Source organism: Loxodonta africana, chromosome 22 (assembly GCF_030014295.1).
Source record: "Loxodonta africana isolate mLoxAfr1 chromosome 22, mLoxAfr1.hap2, whole genome shotgun sequence".
NCBI lineage: Eukaryota > Metazoa > Chordata > Mammalia > Proboscidea > Elephantidae > Loxodonta > Loxodonta africana.
In genome coordinates, this window is record NC_087363.1 from 8,187,750 (window position 1) to 8,206,046 (window position 18,297).

Consider the following 18,297-nt stretch of genomic DNA (forward strand, 5'->3'; position numbering starts at 1 on the left):
GTAGTTCAAACCGACCCAGTGGCTCCATGAGAGAAAGACCTAGGAATCTGTTCCCATAAAGATTACAGCCTCGAAAACCTCATGGGCCAGTTTTACTCTGTCCATAGTGTCCCTATGAGTTGAAAATCGATTTGACAGGACTCGATAGCAACAACAACAATGTGGTAGAGAGACAATGTCTATAAAATACCAAGTCAGTGCTTTGGAGAATAATTATTTTACTTTTATAAAAAAACAACTCCTTGTTTGCAAGTTGCTTGCCTTTATTCATGAACATCATATTTCTTCTTTTTGATAACTCTATTTCTGATGTGCTGGTTTCAGCATGCTGCTCTGAAATGTAGAATTATTTTTTCCAACAAACCTCTGGCTGAGATGAATGTAATGTAATAACTAGTTTTTACTTATTTTGAGAAAAGCCTTCTTGGGCATGGTCTCATTTTTGTTCTCATATCCACATTGCCATGTAGGAGATTGGAAATGATGTTATTTCCCTTTTATAGATGGGGAAACTGGACCTCAGAGAAGTTAAGTAGTTCAAGGCCACAGAGTATATGTTAAAGCCAAGCTTTGAACACGGGTTTACTGTATCTCCTTCCATTCCACCTCCTAGGACATATATTAAAAGCAGAGTGTAGAACACTGTATGCTGGGTTCAGAGTGACAGACAACCCAGCAAACCCTTGAGTGGAATAGACTGTACCCATGAAAAATACATTAAGTTCTTTGTGTACAATACATAATTGCATATTTATATATGATACATATCACTATTATGTAATATGTAAATACAAACTAGAATACACTATATTTCTTTGACTAAATTGCTTAGGCTGGCACCAGGATCCATTTGAATTCCTTTGGAGCAAGCACATAGTTTGGGAATAGGGATCATTAGGGAGCAGAGAAAATCCAGTTGTAATTTCAAAATCTTCTGCTAAGCTTGTTCCTGAGGGTGAATTTAGCTTGTTTGTAGGATAAAACTGCAGCAACAATAAGCAGTTATTCCATGTTCAATTTTACAGTAACCATGGGGATTATTGTGGAGATTGCTCCTGTGAATGATTTTAGTCCTGTATTTGAGTCTGCACACTACTCGTTCTCTGTTCCAGAAACATCAGGAGGTAAGAAACCCTTCGCTTCTACTGTCTTAATGGATACACAAGGATAAACCTTCCAAATGCCAAATGAGTGGCCAATGGAAAAACACGTGCACATTTTACAAAACCCAAGCAGGTGAGGGAGAACTATGGGGTGAGGGGGAATTGTGGGGGGCTCACAAACTTCAGGGAACAGGTGGTCCTTGGGAATGCCCTCAGCGTATCATCATGATGGCTGCTCCAAAGTCTCCCTTGGAAGTTGATGTCAAATCTAGGATTCTTGTAAAGGACAATCACACATGGCATTAATTTTATTTCAATTCTCTTCTACCATGAAGCTTTGGACAAGTTCTTAACCTCTTTGTAAGATAAATACACACCTATTTAAATCTTGATTCTGGAACATAATACAATTGAATCTTACAATGTATGACCAAGTAATTGCAGAAAAGTTGCGTATAAATGGAGTTGTTATAAACAGCGTTCTGTTTTTTTCTACTTGTTTATATTATCATAAGTACTCAAGATTGATTTTTTAATAATCTTTTGTTGATAGAGCCTCATAACAATGACTTCTTTCCTCCCTTCATATTCTCCCAGTTATCTGAGTTGGTTGATAGTATACTCTTCTAGCTCTAGAGAGTTCTAGAATTAAAAGTCATTAAACAGGCAAAAAAAAGACAGAAAAGACCAGAACAGATGTCAAAAGAGGCTCTGAAAGTTGTTCTTGAAAGTAGAGTAGCTAAGGTGAATGGAAGAAATGAAAAAGTAAAAGAGCTGAACAAAAGATTTCAAAGGGCAGCTTGAGAAGATAAAGTACTTTAATGCCGTGTGTAAAGACCTGGTGTTAGAAAACCAAAAGAGAACACACTCAGCGTTTCTCAAGAAGAAAAGACCAAAAGGAATTGGTCAATGTTCAACCGTTTCAAGAGGTATGATCAAGAACCAATGGCACTGAAGGAAGAAGTCCAAGCTGCACTGAAGGCATTTGCAAAAAATAAGGCTTCAGGAATTGACAGAATACCAAATGAGATGTTTCAACAAATGGGTGCAATGCTGGAAGCGCTCACTTATCTATGCCAAGAAATTTGGAAGACAGCTACTTGGCCAACCAACTGGAAGAGATCCATATTTATGCCTATTCCTAAGAAAGGTGATCCAATTAAATGCGGAAATTATCAAACAATATCTTTAATATCACACACAAGTAAAATTTTGCTGAGCATCATTCAAAAGTGGTTGTAGCAGTATGTCAGCAGGGAACAGCCAGAAATTCAAGCCTGATTCAGAAGAGGACATGGAACCGGGGATATCATTGCTGATGTCAGATAGATCCTGGCTGAAAGCAGAGAATACCAGAAAGGTGTTAGCCTGTGTTTTATTGACTATGCTAAGGCATTTGACTGTGTGGATGGTAACCAATTATGGATAACATTGCAAAGAACGGGAATTCCAGAACACTGAGTTGTTCTCATGAGGAAGCCGTACATAGACCAAGAAAGAGGCTGTTATTGAAACAGAACAAGGGGTTAGTGAGTGGTTTAAAATCAGGGCTGTATCCTTTCACCGTATTTATTCAATCTGTATGCTGAGGAAATAATCTGAGAAGCTGAACTATATGAAAAGGAACGGGGCATCAGGATTGGAGCAAGACTCATTAACAACCTGTGTTATGCAGATGACACAACATTGCTTGTTGCAAGTGAAGAGGGCTTGAAGCACTTACTGATGAAGATGAAAGACCACAGCCTTCAGTATGGATTACACCTCAACATAAAGAAAAGAAAAATCCTCATAACTGGGCCAGTAAGCAACATCATGATAAATGGAGAAAAGATTGAGGTTGTCAAGGGTTTCGTTTTACCAGGATCCACAGTCAATGCCCATGGAAGCAGTAGTCAGGAAATCAAATGATGCATTGCATTTGGCAAATTTGCTGCAAAGGACCTCTTTAAAGTGTTAAGAAGCAAAGAGGTCACTTGGAGGACTAAGGTGCATTTAACCCAAGCCATGGTATTTTTCAATCACCTCATATGCATGTGAAAGCTGGACAATGAATAAGAAAGACTGAGGAAGAAGCGATGCCTTTGAAAAATGATGTTGGCAAGGAATATTGAATGTACCGTGGACTGGCAGAAGAACGAACAAATCCGTCTTGGAAGAAGTACAGCCCGAATGCTCATGAGAAGTGAAGATGGTGAGATTTTTTATGTACTTTGGACACATTATCAGGAGGGAGCGGTACCTGGAGAAAGACATCATGTTTGATAAGTAGAGGGTCAGTGGAAAAGAGGAAGATCCTTAGCAAGATGGATTGACACAGTAGTTGCAACAATGAGCTCAAACATAACAATGATTGTGAGAATGGCGAAGGACTGGGCAATGTTTCGTTCTGTTGTACATAGTGTTGCTACGAGTTGAAAGAGACTCAATGGCATGTAACAACTCTGTACAGTACTTTACAAATAGGTGGCTAGTGACTGAGTTGTACCAGGTAGAAAGCTCCTAGGTTTTCTAGAGTTAGCTTCAGGATGTAGCAGAAAGAGCATGGGTGTTGGAGTCAAATAGAACTGGTTTCAAATTCTGCCTCAGCCACTTCTGGCCAAATGACCTTGGTAAGTCACATTGCTTCTATGTGCCTTCAAGCTCAGTGTTGGAAACAGAGATCATAGTAACTATGTCATGTAGCCAACAAGAGGATAAAATGATAGTTATATGTATGTTAACTACACACCACATACTAACAATGGCACTTACACCGTTGCCAATAATAGTAACAGGTAACATTTATTGAGTGCCTACAATGTGGCAAAACTCTTTCCTTGCTTTTTCTTACCATCCCTATATCTTCCCTACCAGAGTACAGGAGCTGAATGAAATTAGGGGAGGGTTGGTTTTTTTGAGTAGATGCCCATCAGAGCAGACAAAATCTTCTTTACAACTGAGTGGCAATTTACTTTAAAGCAGGAAATTGAAGGTTAAAGCTACTCGGGAACAAACTCCCCTCAGTATGGAACAGTTAGCCTGTAACCTGGAGGACATCTTACAAACACACTAACGTGGAAGTCTCCTTTAGTGCTGTGGTAATCGGTACAGAGGACTTGGCTTGTGTCTTGGTCACTGAGTGAGGTTTCTCCCTCCTAACAAAATGATGGGAATCCATAATACTTAAAATATGATTTTTTCTGATGGTATATGGTGAGTAACTTAAATTCTCATCGACAAAAAAGCCTCCGGAGAGGGGTAGTCATAGGCAAAAAAAAAAAAAAAAATCCTTTATAAGAAATGATTTAGAAGAAAACACATAAAAATATATCACTTCATTGCAAGTCACAAGGGAAGACAGGTTTTGTTTGAAGTAGCATTTGATGAGGATGTTTGGCAGACTGACAGAGTTTTATAGTTATTCTATTTTAAACTTAGGTGAAGATGCTCAAGACAGCTTTTAATTTTATTGAAAGGTTAATTTTACATCCACAGAAGCATATAAGCTTCCCGTTTTACTGAACTAGGAGTTAAATGTGAAAAAGATACCATCTCTGTCCGGAGCAGTATGACAGAGATGGCAATTTTACCCTTAATCTATTCTGTGTCTTGTAGCAATTGAGACAGCTTTCTCTTTAATACTGATTCTTTCACGCAGGCAATTGGTTTGGGCTCTGGAGTCATAGTAATGGAACATTACGTTCTTCTTCATTAGTGTGGTTTCTCTGCTCTTGGTGTTAAGAGTTGCGTTCATTACCTGCTTAATGACACATTACCAGCGATTGATGAACCTTGGTCCCAGGAGAATGCAGATGAGAAAGAGATCTTTGTGAGGCTGAAGGTGCTGGGGAGCACACGTAATGGTTTTCTCATCATGAATTTTCATTCTTGATTATTAGCTATCAAAATGCCCTGTACACATGCACATGTTGGTGTGTTTGGTCATTGTACAGTGGTGTTTTACACAATGGAGGAGATAAGGTATTGGAACTGGTGTTTACTGTCCAGGTGGAAAATGATTAAGGAGTAAACCCATTGTAATAGTTATCTATTACCATAAATATGCTGGGTAATAAAACCACAAAATAAATTAGAGTAATACAGCAATAAACACGTATTTAGCCCATGAGTCTGAGAACTGTCTCAGCTATCCCTCTGATCTTATCAGGGCTTGCTCAAAATTGTGGGATTTGGCTGACTTTCAGCTGATCTAGCCTGGCTTTGGCTGGAGTGACCAGGATGGCTTTGGCTGTCTCTCACCCCCTGACAGGCAAGCCTTAGCATGTTCTCAAGGTAAAGGAAGAGGAACAAGAGTAATGCAAGCCTAATCTCCTGAGTGCTCTCCAGACTCCTGCATCTGTTTGTTAATATCCCATTGACCAGAACAAGTCAGGTGACTGAGCCCAGAGTCAGACGTGGGGCAGTGGGGGCGGGATGGGGGGGAGCGCGTTCTCCAAGGATTCACAGCAAAGAGCATGAACACCAATCAATTAATCAAAAATAATAAATAAATAAATAACGGATGGATGGTTGAATAAATAAATGAATGAATTAAAAAAAAAAACCCCTCTGCTGTTGAGTTGATTCCAACTCGTAGCGACCCTACAGGACACAGTAGAATTGCCCAGTAAGGGTTTCCAAGGCTGTAATCTTTATGGAAGCAGACTGCCACATCTTTCTCGCACAGAGCAGCTGGTGGCTTCGAACCACTGACCTTTACGTCAGCAGTCAAGTGCTTAACCACTGCACCACCAGGGCTCTTAGCATGAACACAGAGAGGAGTAAAGAATTTTGGGCTATTCAATCTACTATACTTACCTGTCTTTTAAAAGATTTTTGGAGGATTCTAGATTGGAATTATGGCCAAATGGCTTTATAAATGTGGGCTGGAGATTCCGCAGACACAATCTGAACTCTGACTCTTCTACAACCAGCTCTGTGACCTGGGGCAAGTTATTTACTGTTCCTGGACTGTGGTTTTCTTACCTGTAAAACCAGGACAGTAATGCAACATATGTCAAAAGGCTGTTGTGAACATTCGGTAAGAAAATGCATATAGAGAGTAGTTAATTCTTGCATAACGTTTACTATATACCAGGCACTCTTCTAAGAGCTTTGTATATTTTAACTCATTTAATCTCACAACTCCATTGGAAGACACTGTTGTTATTCCTTTCCTACGGATAAAGAATATGAGGCCCAGAAAGGTTACAGAATTGTCCAAGGCATTACAGCTAGTCAGGGGCAGAGCTGACATTTGCAACCTAAGCAGCCTGGGCTGTAAACCATTATCCAGTTCTAATCTTAGCATAATGCCTGGTAGAAAATAAGCATGCAATACAAGGAAGCTACCTATTGCGATTGCGAAACTTTCCTTGGCTGACGCCATTTGGCCTAGGCCGTGTAGTTCTAAGTGGTAGAGGACCCGCCTTCCTTCGTGTAGAGTTGGGTTCTTCAAACACATTTCATTGTCCAAAAGGATTCAGATTGACCCTTTGAGAAATTACAATATCATTGGGAAGGCGATGTTTCTTGTGTGTGTCTGTTCCTCAAACTAAGTTTTTTAAAAGTAATATTTTGCGACAGATTTCAGCCTCATACAGGGATGACCGTGGTAGGTAGAGAGCCCCAGGTTCTTATATATATGTTGTTGTTGTGTGCCACTGAATTGATTCCACTCATAGCAAGCCTATAGGACAGAAGAGAACTGCCTCATAGGGTTTCTAAGGCTGTAATTCTTTATGAAAGAAGATTTAATGAACTAATTGTTCATTAGTTATAGTTTTTAAGCATTTCAGTTCTGTCCTGTGTTTTTCTCTCATTCCTTCAGGGTCCATCTATTGTGACCCTGATCAGGATGGTTGGTAATGGTAGCTGGGCACCATTTAGTTCTTCTGGTGGCATGTTAAGCTTTTTAAGAGTTGTATATCTGACACAAATGAACCTTATAAAATGTTATTGGCAGCTTTCTACAAAGTTGGCAGAGTGACTGCCATCGATGAAGACTATCCACCAAACTGTGTGACTTATTACAGAATAACCAAGGGAGACATCCAGGCTGTACAAAGATTTTGGATTTGCCTTCTCTCTGGGATGATTGACTCACCACACAGCCTGACTATGAGTCTGGGAAGCAGTATAACCTCACCGTGGAAGCCGTGGACTATGACAGATTTCAGCCTCATACAGGGATGACTGTGGTAGGCAGAGAGCCCCAGGTTCTTATATATATGTTGTGTGCCCCTGAGTTGATTCCACTCATAGCAAGCCTATAGGACAGAGGAGAACTGCCTCACAGGGTTTGCAAGGCTGTAATTCTTTATGAAAGAAGATCACCGTATCTTTTTTCCTGCAGAGCTGCTGGTGGGCTCAGACCACCAGGGCTCCACATGTATATACGGTTAATGTGTGTGTGTGTGTATGGATGTGTGTGTGTGTGTATATATATATGTGTGATAGATGTATATATATGTATATGTACACACACACACACACACACACACATATATATATATATAAAACAAAAACCTGTTGCTATTGAGTCAATTCCAACTCATAGCAACCCTACAGAACAGGTTGGCGCTGCCCCATCAGGTTTCCAGGGAGCAACTGGTGGATCCAAACTGCAGACCTTTTGATTAGCAGCCGTAGCTAACCATATGTACGGAGTCCTGGGGGAGCAATGGTTAAGGGCTTGGCTTCTAACAGAAAGGTCTGCAGTTTGAACCTACCGGTGGCTCCACAGGAAGAAAGGCCTGGCAGTCTGCTTCTGTGAGGGTTACACCCCAGGGAACCCTGTGGGCAGTTCTCCTCTGGGCTGCAGGGCTGCTGTGAGTTGGCGTCAACTCGACGGCACATAGCAACCACACGTGTAGTTAATCCTCAGCCTAAACCTCTGAGATGGGCAATGTTATTGTCATTTACACTTTGCAGGTGAGGAAACTGAAGCACAGAGTCTACGAAGCAGGAGTAGAAGTGGGATTCAAACTCGCGCTGCCTCTCATCAAGAGTTGATGTTTACAACAAAGGCATCTAACCAAGGTACATTCTTTCGACACCAAAGTGGGAGAAAGTGTGGGACACTAAATTATTTTAGCAACATCAAAGGACTCTTGAAAGACATCAGTGGGTGATTGCTGCTGTATTGATGACGTAGTGTGCTGTTAATGACTAAGGGCTCGTCACTGGAGAAGAGGCAGAAGTGGGATTGGAGAACGTTAAGGCCCCATCTGGTCTGATGACTCACTGTGCATTTCCTCCTGTTGTAGAGTCCCCTGGCTTGGTTCTTAGGTGGTTACACCCACTCCTCACTTATTGGCTATGTTGTTATCTGACATTTCGTGTTTAAAATAGGAAAAGTCTACTACCTGACTATTTTGTGCATTAACAACGTATGTCTGGCAGTAACAAATGCTGAGGTATGAGGCAAGAGTAACAGTGGCTGTAATGGTTGTTATATGTCAGCTTGGCTGGGCCATGATTCTTAATGGTTTGGCAGTTATGTAATGATATACTTTGGGAGTTGTGTAATGATGCTGTCATCCTCCATTTTGTGAGCTGATGTGGTCATCCTGAATTTTTGCATAATGCTGATTTTCACATAACGACCCGGTCTTTGGAACCCAACCACATTAATAAGTGAGGAGTGGGTGTATCAGGTTACCTAAGAGTGTGTCATTGTGAGGAAGACACCAGGCCCATTCTCATCAATAGTTAGAATGGCTTTCACAGGCAGTGAGTTACAGTCATGAGGACAGTATTATGTGGCTCGGATGTCTCGAAAAATATCCGTTAAAGTTATTTTTAAACCTGTGGCAGGTTTTCCTATAGATACTTATGAACTCCAAAAATAGCACAAAATAACATCATTTGCAATTATCATTCACCTATTATAAATACAAAGAGGAAGCAAATTTTTAAAAATAACTTTCAAATGATTCTGATCTTTTAAAAAGAATTTCTGTTTTGCCTAGAGGTAAAATAGAAACTTACTCATTCCTTCTTTGTTTTAACAAATATTTATTGAGCAATTACTCTATATACAGCATCTGGGTTACAAAGAAGCTTAAACTTTTTAACATATGAAAAACTAAACAATATATAGCAATTGCCAAATTAATGGTATAGATAAAAGCTAAGAAAAGGGAGATAGGTCTTTGGACTTTCAAAGTTTAGGAATCCATCATGCTCATGGTTATCATGACTATCAATAACCACTCTTTTCTGAGAACCTAATAAACTCCAAGCAGTATCATATATGCCATAATGATCTCATTTAGTCTTCAGTCTGATCCCATGTGGTAGTTACTGATAACCTCTTTTACAGACGAAAGAATTTTCAATTCCAAGACATGAAGTTAAGTAATTTATCCAAGATTACCCAGCTAGAAAGAGTAGAGGGATTAAGACTGGGCACTTAATCACTATTACGTACCCTAAGTTATCTTCCCAATCCATCAACAAATCCTCATCTGTACTTTCAAAATATATCCTGAATCCTTCCCCTTGTTACTCATCTGCTGCTAATACCTGGTTGTGTCACTGTCATCCCTCATATGGTTTAGTGCAGCCACCTCCTAACTAGAATCCCTGCTTGCATCTGTGCCCTTCACAATCTACTCTTCACACCGCAGCCTGAGGGAGTTTTGAAAAAGACAAATAAAAACAATAGAAAGAATCAACACGGCTAGAAGTTGGTTCTTTGAGAGGATCAATAAAGTTGACAAACCTGGCCAAACGGACAAAGGAAAAGAACAAGAAGATGCAAAGAACCAAAAGAAGAAATGAGGTGGGTGACACTACAACAGAACCAACTGAGATAAATAGGATCGTAAATGTTAATATTATGAAAAATTCTACTCCAGCAAATTTGAAAACCTAGAAGAAAGGGACAAATTCTAGAAATGCATTACCTACCTAAACTAATACAAATAGAGGTAGAAAATGTGAACAAACCTATAACAAAATAAGAAATACAAGATGTCATCTACAGCTCCCCCTCCCCCTCCCCCGAAAAAACCAACAAAAAGCACCCTGGCCCAGATGGCTTCACTGGAGAATCAAATCAAACGTTCAGAGAAGAGTTGATACTAGCACTACTCAAACTATTTCGGAACACAGGAAAGGAAGGAATACTCCGTAATTCATTCTATGAAGCCAGCACAACCCTAATACCAAAGCCAGGCAAAGACACCACTAAAAAAGAAAATTATAGACCAATATCCTTCATGAAAATTCTCAACAAAGTTCTAGCCAACAGAATTCAACAGCATATTTAAAAAAATCATGATCAAGTGGGATTTACACCAGAGATGCAAAGATAGTTGAACATTAGAAAACCAACCAATGTAATTTACCGCATAAATAAAAAAAGAAAAAGAATCACGCAATCATCTCAATCAATGCAGAAAAGGCATTTGATAAAATCCAACACCCTTTCCTGATTAAAACTCTCAGCTAAATAGGAATAGAAGGGAAATTCCTTAACATAATTAAGGGCATGAGTGCAAAACCAACAGCCATTATTCTCAGTGGAGAAAGATTGAGAGCCTTCTCCTTAAGAACAAGAATGAGACAAGGATGCCCTTTATCATCACTCTTATTCAGTATTGTAGTAGAAGTCCTAGATAGAGCAATTAAGGTAAGAAAAGGAATAAAATTTATCCAAACTGGAAAGGAAGAACTAAAACTATCCTTATTCACAGATGACATGATCCTATACATAGAAAATCCCAGAGATTCCACAAGAAAGTACTGGAACTAATAGAAGGATTCAGTGAAGTGGCAGGGTACAAGATCAACACACAAAAATCAGCTGAGTTCTTCTGCACTAACAAGGAAGACTTTGAAAAGAAAATCAAGAAATCAATACCATTTGCAATAGCCCCCCAAAGGATAAAATACCTAGGAATGAACCAAACCAGGGATGTAAAAGACTTATACAAGGAAAACTATAGAACACTACTGCAAGAAACTAAAAGAGATCTATACAAATGGAAAAACATCCCATGCTCATGGACTGGAAGACTTAACTTGTGAAAATACCAATACTACTCAAACCGATCTATAGGTATAATGCAATCTGATCCAAATCTCAACCACGTTCTTAAATGAAATGGAAAAACTAATCTCCAACTTTATACAGAAAGGAAGGAGGCTCCGAATAGCTAAAGCGATACTGAAGAGCAACAAAGTAGGAGGCCTCTCACTTCCCAATCTCAAAACTTATTATACATTCATGGTAATCAAAACAGCATGGTACCAGTTCAGTGACAGACGCATAGACCAATAGAACAGAGTTGAGAACCCAGGAATGGAAGTGCGTCCACCTACATATGGGCAGCTGATCTTTGATGAAAGCTCAAAATCCATTCAATCGGGGAAGAAACAGCCTCTTTAACAAATGGTGCTGGCAAAAGTGGATATCCGTATGCAGAAAAACGAATCAGAATCCACATCTCACATCATGCACAAAAACCAACTCAAAATGGATCAATGACCTAAATGTTGAAGCTAAAACTATAAAGTTCCTGGAAGATAACATAAGGTCAAAACTAGGGGCCTAATTTTCAGCATAAATAGTCTATCAAACAAAACTAAAAAGGCACAAACAACAGAAGATAAATTAGACAACTCCTAAATATTAAATGCCTAGGCTTATCAAAAGAGTTTAAGAGAGTAAAAAGAGAACCTACAGGCTGAAAAATATCTTTGGCAATGACACACCTGATAAAAGTGTAACCTCTAAAACATATAGAAACAACAAAAACACAAGCAATCCAATCATGAGACACTTCACTAAAGAGGACATTCAGGTGGCCAACAAATACGTGAAAAGATGCTTGCAATCGTTAGCCATTACAGAGATGCAAAAGAAAACTACAATGAGATACTATCTTACCCTTGCAAAAATGGCAATGATTGAAAAAAAAAAAAAGAAAAACAAACAAAAGCTGGCAGGGTTGTGGGGGGATTGGAGCTCTTAGACATTGATGGTGGGACTGCAAAATGGTACAACCCCTATGGGAAAACAGTATGGCACTTCCTCAAAAAGCTAGAAATGGAAACCCCTTCTGATCCAGCAACCCCGCCCTTAGGTACATGATCTAGAGATATAAGCGCAGTAGCACAAATAGACACACGCACCCATGTGCATTGCACCGTTATTCACAACAGCAAGAAGGTGGGAACAACCTAAATGCCCATCAACAAATGAACAAGTTGTTTTACATACATGCAATGGGACACTATGTAACTGTAAAGAATAATGAAGAGTCTGCAAAACATAACGTGGATGAATCTGGTGGGCATGCTGAGTGATATAAGTCAATCATAAAAGACCAGACATTGTACGGTCTCACTTTTATCAAAAATCAAGTACAGATGTACACACAGAAAGCAATGTTCCTTGATGGTTACCAGGGATGGGAGGGGGAGAGAAGAAAAATCACTTTCTAGATAACGAAACTGAAAAAAACAAGCTGGTTGCTGTCGAGTCAATTCCTACTCATAAGCGAGTAGGGCTGCCCCACAGGTTTCCAAGGCTGTGACCTTCCAGAAGCAGACTGCCACGTCTCTCTCCTAAGGAGCAGCTGGTGAGTGCGAACTGCCGCCTTTCAGTTAGCAGCTGACGCTTCAATCGCTGTGCCACCAGAGCTCCTTTTCTAGATAACGGACACTTATTATTTTTGGTTGTGGGTGAAGCCTGCACAGCTTGTCTAAGGTAAATGAAGACACTGAGAAGTACACAATAATAAAGGACAATTTTGGTAAATGCTATAACATATAATTTTGCAATAACAATAGTAACACCCAAAAAATATGGGTGGGAGTTACATAGGTAGACATGTATGCATGTATGTGTGGGTTACATAGGTAGACATGTATGCATGTATGTGTGGGTTACATAGGTAGACTTGTATGCATATATGTATATAGGAAGGTAAACATGAGTATCTGGGGGTACATGTACAGGTGTACCTGTGGGCGTATGTATGTACATGTTTATGTTCACTGCGTATGTAGTCATATATGTAATAAACCACACAGAGGGCATGGTTATGGCTACTTCCTAGACATAACCAAACACCTGGTGAGATTGGCTTACGGGTTTGAAGGCTTGGGACCGTAGTCTCATGGGGCAACTCGGTCAACTGGCATAACATAGCTCATAATGATGTTCTACATCCTAGTTTGGTGAGTAGCATCTGAGGTGTTAAAAGCTTGAGAGCAGCCATCTAAGATACAACTGTTTATCTCTACTCATCTGGAACAAAAGAGAGTGAAGAAAACCAGAGTCAAAGAAGAAATTCGTCCACAGGACTAACAGCCAATATAAACCACAGCCTTATCTAGCCTGAGACCAGAAGAACTAGATGGTGCCTGGCTACCACTACCAACTGTTCTGACCAAGGACACAGTAGAAAGTCCCGGGCAGAAAAGAAGAAAAATGTAGAATGAAACTCAAATTCCTAAAAAAGGCGAGACTTATCTGACTGATAGAGACTTGAGAAACCCCCGAGACTATTGCCCTAAGATACCCTTTGAACTTGGAACTGAAGCCATTCCCAGTGGTCAGCTTTCATCCAGGGTATATTGGCTTATAAAATAAACAATATCACCTGGGAATACTGTGCTTTCTTAAAAAATCAAGTATATTATGAGACCAAACAGTCAACAATTACTGTAAAACAAAGAAGAGAAGCTAAGGACGGGAAGGGAAGCTAGATTAATGGGAACAGAACACACAGAATGGAAATAATGAGGATGTTGACACCTTGTGAAAAATGTAACCGATGTCACGGAACAAGTTGTATAAAAATTGTTAAATGAAAACCTAATTTGCTATGTAAACTTTCACCTAAAACACAATCCCAGTGCCGTCGAGTTGATTCTGACTCATAGCGACCCTATAAGACAGAGTAGAACCACCCCATAGAGTGTCCAAGGAGCGCCTGGCAGATTCAAACTGCCTACCCTTTGGTTTGCAGCCGTAGCACTTAACCACTACCCACCAGGGTTTCCAAAACACAATACGATATTTTAAAAGCATAAAATAAAAATAAAAAGACAAATAGCTCCTCCTTTAAAGTTCCCCAGTGACTTTCCATCACACGTAACATAAACGCCAGTGTCCTTTACAAGGTCTGTGGTGCCCTGTGTGATCTGGGCCCTGGCTACCTCTTTGTCTTCAGCTCCTAATTCTCTCTGTGTTGCTTACTCCAATCCAGCCACACCGACTTCCTGCTGTTTTCCGCACACACCCGAGAACGTTTACACCTCAGGGTCCTTGCATAAGACTTGTATGCTTGACTTCCAGATAGCCACATGGCTCCTGTTTTCACTCCGTCTCATCTCTGGCCCAGGAAATCTGCTCACGAAGGCCTTTTACATTGTGTGTGGTGGTGGAAATCACAAGGAAGGTGAAAGAGAGATGCCAAGAATCAAGAAGAAATAAGAAAACTGGCTATATGAACAGCAATGTGGAAAGAGCAGAAAAATAAGATGCTGTTAGAAGAATGGGAAACAGGAAAGACTGAAAATGCAGTATCAATCACTGATGCAAATTAAAATCACACGACCACACACGATGGCTTCATGAGGATATGTACTTGCTTCAGGACATGTGTCAATATGGTTGGGGGTAGGAGTGTGGGTCAAAAAAGAAAGGTCTTCTCTGAACGCTACGCCCTATTAAAATAGTGCCATCTTCCATTCTCTATCTCCTTCACCTTCATAGCAGCAATTACGATGTGGCGTTGTCTAATATGGAGCTCCGGTGGCACAGAGGTTAGGAGCTACAGCTACTAATCAAAAGGCTGGCGGCTCGAATCCACCAGCCGCTTCCTGGAAGCCCTATGCAGCAGCTCTAGTCTGTCCTATAGGGTCACTGTGAGTTGGAATCGACTCAATGGCAATGGGTTTTTATTGTCTAATGTATTTATTTGTTGATATGTTTATTACTTTGTCTCCCCCACTAGAATATAAATTGCATTAGGCCAGGAACTCTGGTTCACCACTGTATTTTTGTGTGTGTGCACTTGTGTGTGTGTGACTAGAACAGTGTCTGGCACATAAAATTTCTGCTTCCAAGTCCAGTAATGTTTCTATTATCAATCCCTCTAAAACCCACTTACTTTTCAAATAAAAACACCTCACATGTTAAGTAGAACACACAGCTAAATTCAGTTTATAGAAATAATATTAAAGAAAGAAATTAAATTCCCGAAGAATTTAGCTGAGCTGTTCAAACATCTCATAAAACACTTTAAAAAAAAAAATAGATAATGCGTGCAAATGTGAGCACCCAAGGGCTTATTCTTCGGAGGTTGCTGAGAATGTCATTACTCACCTTGGAGTGGGCCGACGACCTTTCTAGGCCAACTGACATTCCGTCACTGACGTTCTAAAATCCTTGATATTTTGAAATTCTTCCCCATAAATCACCAGAGTCTCTTGGTTTATGGTATTTTAATTAAGGAAAGATTGATACCAGCTCCTAATTCAGGTCAGAGCATACTTTGAAGTAATCGGATTGTTAACAAAAAGTCTATTGTGCTTGAGAGAACGTTACAGGGGAAACCTCAAAGCTAAGAAAGAGGAAGCAAACTCAGGCTACATTTGCCATCAACCGTAGATGTTTCGAGGGTTCAAGGGATCACAATTTGGGGAGGCATGATTCTTCTGCTTTCTTTTTCTTATCACTAATGTGATTTTCGGGCTTTCTACCGGCTAGTCTAATGAGCCCGAAATTCTCCCTAAGGGTCACACTGAACATCACGGTTGACCCAGGAATAAGAAGGCAGCTGCCTAGTTGATTGACAGCCAGGGCACAAATCTACAGGGACATTTCCTCAAACTCAACATTCTAGGCTTTCTGTTTAATAATTCCAAACAATCTGTCTCTGCCTAGATGCTTGTTTCTGATTTTGTGCATAAATAGTCACATGACATTGGTGAGCGTCTTTCCCTCCCTGGTCGCTGACACGTCACGGTTGACATCGAAGCTGAGAAGGATGAAGCACCTATCTCCACACCCCGTCTACACAAGGTGGTCATTTCTGACGGTGTTGCTGCTGGGACAAACAAACGTCAACGGCTTCAAACCGAGCTGCTGCAACAGAGGCTCACAGGATTTTGAAATGCGCTTTGAGATTGTTTCTGGTGAATGCTTTCATTATTCCTTTTGATCATGAACATGTGTCAAATTGACATTAATCACACGCTGTTTGCTGTCACCTCAGAAATGTCTCCGTCTGTAAAGGCCAAGCCATTTCCTATCAATAACATTAGGCTTCCTTGAGGTCTGCCTCTCACTTCCACATGTCCAACCTAATTCCTCCTTTTGTGGAACACTCAGGGAATCTCACAGGTGCTTTGAAAGTGAAGGAAACCCTGGTGGCATAGTGGTTAAGAGCTATAGCTACAAACCAAAAGGTTGGCAGTTCAAATCCACCAGGCGCCCCTTGGAAACTCTATGAGGCAGTTCCACTCTGTCCTATAGGGTTGCTACGAGTCTGAGTCGAATAGACTCGACGGCAATGGGTTTGCTTTTTTTGGTTTCTGACAATGGAGAGACCTTAGACCTGCATGAGAAATGCCAAGGGTTGAGGATCCACGTCTGCTGCCCTGAAAGGGTCACCAACCTTCCATCTAATAGAAGTCCCTGGCTGGCATAAATGGTTAAGTACTGGACTAGACACCGAAAGGTTGGTGGTTTGTATCCACTCACTGGCAACCCTGAAGAAAGTTCGTGTTGATCTACTTCTGAAAAATCAGCCACTGAAAACCCTATGGAGCTCAGTTCTACTTGGACACATGTGGGGTCTCCGTGGGTCAGAGCTGACTCAATGGCAGCTGGTACCGGTTCCTTCTAATGATGGTGATACAGAATCACTAGGCCAGATTTTTTTATTGTATTATTGTTGGATTTACCCAAATCTGTATCAACTTTACTCATGATCTGTTAACCAAGGGAAACATTTACTAGAGACCAAATATGTGTTAGATACAGTGCTAGGCAAAGGGTATTCGGTGTGTACAAGACGGACGTGATCTATGTTCACAGAGCTCATTGTATGTTAAACCAGCAGTAACATCAACAACTGTAAGATTACAAACTGTGATGAGTTACATAAAGGAAACCTCCCGGGCATCATGAGATAGTATAACCCACCTTTAAAGGATGGAGCTCAGGCCCACTGTCACGTGTCTGAAAGAGTAACAACAACAACGAAAAAGAGTTGCTCTTGAGTCGATTCTGACCCATGGTGACCCCACGTGTGCAGAGTAGAACTGTGCTCCTTAGAGTTTTCAGTTGCTGTGATCTTTTGGAAGTAGATTGCCAGGCCTGTCTTCTGAGGGACTTCTGGGTGAGTTCAAACCACCAACCTTTCGGTTTGAAGTCCAGCAACCATTTGTGCCGCCCAGGGACTCAGCCTGAAAGAATAAACCTGTTGCCATCAAGTTGATTCCAATTCATAGCAACCCTAGAGGACAGAGTAGAACTGCCCCATAGGGTTTCCAAGGAGAGGCTGGTGGATTGGAACTGCTGACCTTTTGGTTAGCAGCCGTAGCTGTTAACCACTACGCCACCAGGGTTTCCGTCTGAAAGAATAGGAGCATGAAAATCAGTCAACCCACTGATTATTTAATCGCTAGGTAGTAAGCTCCGTGAGGGTAGGGATGGCGCGCACCTTGTTTACAGCTGTGTCTCCAGAGCCATGGAGAGAACCTGGAACGATGTGGAACGACTGATCTAAAATAAGACAAAGGTGGGAATCAGATTGCTCAGCGTGGGAGGTGGAAGAGAGGGAGACCAGTAGGCAGGATGGCTTGATAAGAGAGGGAAGCTTGCTGACCACATACGGGTCTCAGACCCCACATCTCAACCTTAAAATATTTTTCTGACTAGATGAATTATTAGCTTATTTGGTCTCAATTTTATTATAAAGCAGGCATAGATATAAGAATTCAGCATACAATAGAAATTTTATTTACTTAATACCCCACTGTGTATCCATAACAATGAATTATCCCTTTTAAAGGAAACGAGAATCATCATTTTGGATTTGACCCAACTCGAAGCTCAAATACTCTGAAATTATTTGTGAAATATCCCTTTAACTTTGAGCCTGGAGCTGAGCTGCAGTGGCAGTACCATCTTGTGATGCATGTAATTGATGACAACCTGAAATATGGCAAAGCCACCAAG

The 18,297-nt window shown here is 40.6% G+C and overlaps 1 long non-coding RNA gene across 1 annotated transcript; it reads left to right on the forward strand.

Moving 5' to 3' along the window:
- The first annotated feature begins 785 nt into the window (after positions 1–785).
- On the forward strand, positions 786–17,461 carry LOC135228461 (uncharacterized). Its single transcript, XR_010318962.1, has 4 exons — positions 786–1,124; positions 7,121–7,285; positions 8,019–8,126; positions 15,997–17,461. It is a non-coding gene; the product is annotated as an uncharacterized LOC135228461 (long non-coding RNA).
- The last annotated feature ends 836 nt before the right edge of the window (positions 17,462–18,297 follow it).